The sequence below is a fragment of the Oncorhynchus gorbuscha genome, unplaced genomic scaffold, assembly GCF_021184085.1.
Source record: "Oncorhynchus gorbuscha isolate QuinsamMale2020 ecotype Even-year unplaced genomic scaffold, OgorEven_v1.0 Un_scaffold_4939, whole genome shotgun sequence".
Classification (NCBI taxonomy): domain Eukaryota; kingdom Metazoa; phylum Chordata; class Actinopteri; order Salmoniformes; family Salmonidae; genus Oncorhynchus; species Oncorhynchus gorbuscha.
Window position 1 is genome coordinate 1,591 of NW_025748854.1, and position 5,910 is coordinate 7,500.

At 40.8% G+C, this 5,910-nt stretch overlaps 1 pseudogene; it reads left to right on the forward strand.

Moving 5' to 3' along the window:
- The first annotated feature begins 1,167 nt into the window (after positions 1–1,167).
- Positions 1,168–5,910, forward strand: part of LOC124028875 — a 17,690-nt pseudogene continuing 12,947 nt past the window's right edge.

Consider the following 5,910-nt stretch of genomic DNA (forward strand, 5'->3'; position numbering starts at 1 on the left):
CTTAGATCTTCTGACAGATTCTGTCAGACCTGGGCCCCTGACAGTAAATCCAGTAAGACAAAAATAATGGTGTTCCAAAAAAGGTCCAGTCGCCAGGACCACGCATACAAATTCCATTTAGAGATCGTTGCCCTAGAGCACACAAAAATGCTATACATACCTCGCCTCCTAAACATCAGCGCCATTAGTTAAACACCACAGGTGACTTCCACAAAGCTGTGAACGATCTGAGAGACCAGGAAGTATGGCATCAAAAGGGACAGAAAATGTGATATTCCAAAACAAATTAAAAAAATACTTAAATCATTTAAAGAACCCATTGCCCTTTATGGTTGTGAGGTCTGGGGTCACCAACAAAGAATTCACAAAATAGAAAAACACCAAATTGAGTCTCTGCATGCAGAATCTGCAAAAAAAAAGATCAAAATAAACATAGAACACCAAATAATGCATGCAGATACCCGCTAATTTTAAAAAATCCAGAAAAGATACATTAAATTCTACAACCACCTAAAAAAGGAAGCGATTCCCAAACCTTCGATAACAAAACCATCACCTACAGAGGCATGAACCTGGAGAAGAGGCCCTTAAGCAAGCTGGTCAAGCAAATCATGAGAAAACAAAAAGACAATTACTTAACACATTGGAAAGAATTAACAAACTAGAATGTTATTTGGCCCTGAACCGAGAGAACACAGCAGAATACCTGACCACTGTGACTGACCCAAAATTAAGGAAAGCTTTGACTGTGTACAGACTCAGTGAGCATAGCCTGCTATTGAGAAAGGAGAGACTATGTACAGACTCAGTGAGCATAGCCTTGCTATTGAGAAAGGAGAGACTATGTACAGACTCAGTGAGCATAGCCTTGCTATTGAGAAAGCAGACTACTTGTATCCAGTCAGTCAATCAATCAAGTTGATTGATCCCTTCTTACATCAGCAGAGGGTCACAAAGTGTCTGTCTGTCTGTCTGTCTGTCTGTCTGTCTGTCTGTCTGTCTGTCTGTCTGTCTGTCTGTCTGTCTGTCTGTCTGTCTGTCTGTCTGTCTGTCTGTCTGTCTGTCTGTCTGTCTGTCTGTCTGTCTGTCTGTCTGTTCCATAAGAAAAACAGATTACGTGACCTCTCAGTAACCTGTCTGTCTGTCTGACCTTTTTTGTTCCGTCAGAAAACGGCAGCGGACGGTAAACGCCAGGAGATCATCATTCTGGACCCCAAGAGGGAGTAACGCCATCAACATCGGACTGACCGTCCTGCCTCCTCCTCGCACCATCAAGACCGCCATTCTCAACTTTGATGAGTACGCACTCAACAAGGAGGGCATCGAGGTGAGAGATGATGATGATGAGGCATCGAGGTGAGAGATGATGATGATGAGGCATCGAGGTGAGAGATGATGATGATGATGAGGCATCGAGGTATAATGCAATTAAAGAATAGGTGTTGTGGTGCTGTAAAACCTTGGTAGAGCATGGGGGGAATAGGTGTTGTGGTGCAGATGTGAATTTCCTTTATTTTTCAGCTTCAGACCAATGCCTACTTCTGACTTAAAACATTGTTTTGTTGTTTTTTTTTACACCGAAAGGTGATATAAAATGTAAATTCCGATAGAGTCAACTTCATAAATACAATTCAGAGATGGCCACAATTTCTCTTGACAAGTTGCGGGTTTATACAGCCTTTTCTGTACAAGACCAGTTCTACCACACCTGATACTACTATTCACGGTCTCGAAGAACAGCTGAGATCTCAGTGAACAGCTGAGTAGGAGAATCAGATGTGGTAGTAGAAGCAGGTGTGGTAGTAGAATCAGGTGTGGTAGTAGAATCAGGTGTGGTAGTAGAATCAGGTGTGGTAGTAGAATCAGATGTGGTAGTAGAATCAGGTGTGGTAGTAGAATCAGGTGTGGTAGTAGAATCAGGTGTGGTAGTAGAATCAGGTGTGGTGTAGAATCAGGTGTGGTAGTAGAATCAGGTGTGGTAGCACTGGACTATTCATGGTAGAACAGCTGAGTAGTAGAATCAGGTGTGGTAGTAGAATCAGGTGTGGTAGTAGAATCAGGTGTGGTAGTAGAATCAGGTGTGGTAGTAGAATCAGGTGTGGTAGTAGAATCAGGTGTAGTAGTAGAATCAGGTGTGGTAGTAGAATCAGGTGTGGTAGTAGAATCAGGTGTGGTAGTAGAATCAGATGTGGTAGTAGAATCAGGTGTGGTAGTAGAATCAGGTGTGGTAGTAGAATCAGGTGTGGTAGTAGAATCAGGTGTGGTGTAGAATCAGGTGTGGTAGTAGAATCAGGTGTGGTAGTAGAATCAGGTGTGGTAGTAGAATCAGGTGTGGTAGTAGAATCAGGTGTGGTAGTAGAATCAGGTGTGGTAGTAGAATCAGGTGTGGTAGTAGAATCAGGTGTGGTAGTAGAATCAGGTGTGGTAGTAGAATCAGGTGTGGTAGTAGAATCAGGTGTGGTAGTAGAATCAGGTGTGGCAGCACTGGACCTGAACAGAAAATGCTGCATAACACTGTGAATTGTCAAGAGCAATTTGATAACTCCCTGATACAATGTAACAAATGACAAACTGCAGACCAATGAGAGAGAGACAGAGGCAATCCGATCAAAATGTACGTTCTGAGAAGCAAAACCAGGACCTTCAGTTAGCGGTTCCACATTAACCCTTGTTTTATAAACACGTTAACCCTTGTTATAAACACGTTAACCTGTTATAAACACATAACCCTTGTTATAAACACATTAACCCTTGTTATAAACACGTTAACCCTTGTTATAAAACATTAACCCTTGTTATAAACACATTAACCCTTGTTATAACCACAAATTAATGAAAATACAGTCATTAGATGCATAACACAAAAATAGATAAATTTACAAATCTGAAATTGATCTTCTAAAAATGTAGAACACAAACCCAGCCACATTTGTCCTAAGTAAACTTTCCAGCTGCAGTGAAACACATGTCCTCGTTTATAAATATACGACAGGTGGGAAGTGTTCACAGATGTGGAACAGAGCATAAATGTGAAGTATTGATAGATTGTAGTACCATGTGTACTGAGTGCACTTTGAATTGACAGAATTCGTTTACCGGCTTTAACGGCATTTCTCCCGTGACAGGCGCATACCCACAATCCACCACTCTCACGGAGGAGGGCAACGACCTCTTTCTTCCTCGAGAGTCTGAGAGCTGGTCTCTCCTCCGTTCTTGCAAGACAAACGCAGTAGTACACACCATCACACTCGCTGACACCTTCCTGCCGCTCAACCAACCCAAAAGGATCTTTTAAGATCCACCTAATATTTGCAAATAAGCAGCACTGTGTCAAAACAACTCACTAAATCAAATCAAATCAAATCAAATCAAAAAGACAATGATCAAAATGTACGTTCTGAGAAGCAAAAACCAGGACCTTAAGTTAGCGTTTCCACATTAACCCTTGTTTTATAAACACATTAAACCTTGTTATAAACACATCAACCCTTGTTATAAACACATTAACCCTTGTTATAAACACACTAACCCTTGTTATAAAACACGTATAAAACCCAACCCTTGTTATAAACATAACCCTTGTTATAAACACGTTAACCCTTGTTATAAACACACTAACCCTTGTTATTGTTAATAAACACGTTAACCCTTGTTATAAACACGTTAACCCTTGTTATAAAACACGTTAACCCTTCTTATAAACACATTAACCCTTGTTTTATAAACACATTAACCCTTGTTATAAACACATTAACCCTTGTTATAAACACATTAACACTTGTTATAAACACATTAACCCTTGTTATAAACACATTAACCCTTGTTATAAACACATTAACCCTTGTTATAAACACATTAACCCTTGTTATAAACACAACCCTTGTTATAAACACATTAACCCTTGTTATAAACACATTAACATTAATAAAAGATATTTTTAAAATAGTTAAAAACAAGTTCACGTGTTGATAAAACAGTCTAATTTATACCAGTTAGTTTACTTATTGCGTTTGCTCTACCCAAGTTAGCAAGCATGTCATTTTCTTTCAACTGTGCACATGTTTGGTTGCGCTAGCCAGCAATGTGCTGCTTACACTATGTGGATGGCAAATGTGGATTCTAATGACAATAAGAGGACTGCATTATAAGAGGAGGGAGCGTACGGAATTAATGCGATAAGGGCTGTAACGTTAGCTAAGTTTAAACGGCTTTGCTTTGGATGGTCAAAAATCAAAGTGTCTGTCTGTAGTGCTAGCTAGCTACCTATGCTTTGTGGAAGAATGTGGGATATAAGCTATTGTCAACATTGAGTTGTTACTGGCTAGCTAATTGGCTATAGCAGGCAAGGGCGTTCACTAGCTTATTTGTTTGTTTACACAGATTACTTCAGCCTTATATATAAAAAAATATAAAAAACATTCATTGGCAAAATATAGCTATCTAGCTTTCCTCGCGTGTTGGTTAGCTAGCTAGCCAATATTAGTTCTCATCTGACTGGTAACTTATTCATCTGTGGTATAATATTACATTAGCTAGTTAGCTAATGTTACAGCTGCTAGTTAGCTAATGTTACAGCTGCTAGTTAGCTAATGTTACAGCTGCTAGTTAGCTAATGTTACAGCTGCTAGTTAGCTAATGTAGTTAGCTAATGTTACAGCTGCTAGTTAGCTAATGTTACAGCTGCTGGTTAGCTAATGTTACAGCTGCTGGTTAGCTAATGTTACAGCTGCTGGTTAGCTAATGTTACAGCTGCTGGTTAGCTAATGTTACAGCTGCTGGTTAGCTAATGTTACAGCTGCTAGTTAGCTAATGTTACAGCTGCTGGTTAGCTAATGTTACAGCTGCTGGTTAGCTAATGTTACAGCTGCTGGTTAAGCTACCTAATGTTAGCTAATCAAATCTAATCAACAGCAGCTCACAAATAACAAGCAACTTATTTTTCATGTTGGGCAATTATCTGTTTTCATTTATTGACATAACCTCAGCTTGAGTACAAACATATAGCTAGCTATCTATAGTAGCTTAGGCTTGTCCTCAACCACTTCTTATCAGCCGCCACTTCATCGCTGGCTGCTGTCTGGCTGGTACAGGCAGCTGAGGAGCTGTTTGTGTTGTTGAGTTGTTGAGCAACCGAGTTGCTGGCCCGGTTGATAGAACTCTGAGATTTGGGTGAAAATAAATAGTTTAGCATTGTCAGAAATGCTACAAAAGGTAGCACATCTTTGTATCTTAATGGGTGGACATGAGAGCGATGGATTTTTTAAATTTTTTTATAAAAACTGTTGCATCTACAATCCAACGATTACTACCTACAGATGAAATTGTGGATACCATTTTTATGTGTCTGTGTCCAGTATGAAGGAAGTCACCTTTCCCTCCTTTCCTATCATGGTCCTCTGCCCCCCCCCCCCCTGTAGAAAATCTTGACGATGATCCCTTCGGAGGAGGAGAAGCAGAAGATACAGGAAGCTCAGCTGGCCAATCCGGACGTCCCCCTGGGCTCAGCAGAACAGTTCCTTCTCACCCTGTCCTCCATCAGCGAACTGTCAGCCAGACTACAGCTCTGGGCCTTCAAGATGGACTACGAGGCTACAGAGAAGGTGGGTGTGTGGACCGTTATGAGACAAGGAGAGACTGAGGCCATTATGAAGCAAGGTCGTCTCTGGCAGACAGAGAGAATGAGAACATTGTGAGACAATGTCCTCAGAGAGACAGAGGCCATTATGAAACAAGGTCTCAGAGAGACAGAGGCCATTATGAAACAAGGTCTCAGAGAGACAGAGGCCATTATGAAACAAGGTCTCAGAGAGACAGAGGCCATTATGAAACAAGGTCTCAGAGAGACAGAGGCCATTATGAAACAAGGTCTCAGAGAGACAGAGGCCATTATGAAACAAGGTCTCAGAGAGA